Source organism: Canis lupus, chromosome 3 (assembly GCF_011100685.1).
Source record: "Canis lupus familiaris isolate Mischka breed German Shepherd chromosome 3, alternate assembly UU_Cfam_GSD_1.0, whole genome shotgun sequence".
Taxonomy (NCBI): Eukaryota; Metazoa; Chordata; class Mammalia; order Carnivora; family Canidae; genus Canis; species Canis lupus.
In genome coordinates this window covers 51,083,723-51,084,843 of record NC_049224.1, presented here as the reverse complement: position 1 = coordinate 51,084,843, position 1,121 = coordinate 51,083,723, and positions in this window count along the sequence as shown.

Here is a 1,121-nt window from a genome sequence, read left to right as displayed (position 1 = left end):
TTGGTAAATACAGACCTTTGAACTTAAATTATAAAATTAATAACTTTTATTCTTCATTTGTAGCTCATTTTTAAAAATGAATTTGAAGTTTTCATAATTTTTTTTGTCTCTGAGTGGTTTGAGCTTGCTTATTCCTTTCTGCATGTCTAAAATTCATTTAGCTTTGGCCAAGTGAATAGTTGTGCCCAATTAAAAGACAAGATCCTTCAATAACAGGGACACCTGGTATGCACGTAATGGGTATTTGGGTATCACTGGAAGAATAACTAAGTGAAAGAATGTAATCATGCAGTTCCACACTTTATCCATTGTAGTATTAGCCACTGACTAATGGTGAGTGCACACGTTTTCCTCAAGCAAAACATAAGGAAATGGAAACAGCCCATAAAAATAGATTTTTTTTCATCATGCAACTTTCTTTACAGATTACCACTACTTAAATCTTTCTCTCATCTTGAATAAATTTCCTTTTAAAAATCAATTTTCAGGGACACCTGTGGCTCAGGCAGTTAAGCGTCTAAATATTGGTTTCAGCTCAGGTCATGATCTCATGGGTTGTGAGCTCATTCTCTCTTTCTCTCTCTCTTTCTCAAATAAATAAATATTTTTTAAAAATCAATTTTCAAGTTTGTCTTATCCATTGTTTTTAAGTTCAGGAAAAGTAGGTGAAACCAACTCATACATAAATACCAAAATGAAAGCCATTGGTAAAAAAAATTCATTTTTTTATACCATGGTGGCAGTATCGACTTAAGGCTTCTAGATCCATGCCTACTCATTATTTTCCTTTTTTAGAAATATTTTCTTTCCTTTCAAACTTTTTACATAAACTTTTTATTTTAGAATGGTTTTATACTTGCAATATTATTGCAAAGATAGTAGTTCCCATTACCCACATTCAGTTTCTCTTATTAATATATCTTATATTTGCATGGTATATTCATTACAATTAATACACCAGTAATGATATGATATTATTAACTGAAGTCTATGCTTTATTTAGATTTCCTTACTTTTTATCTAATGTCTTTTTGGTTTTGGTTTTGTTTTTTTCTGTTCTAGGATCTCATTCATATCCTGAATGAGACTATTTTACATTTGTAGTTATATCTTCTTGGGCT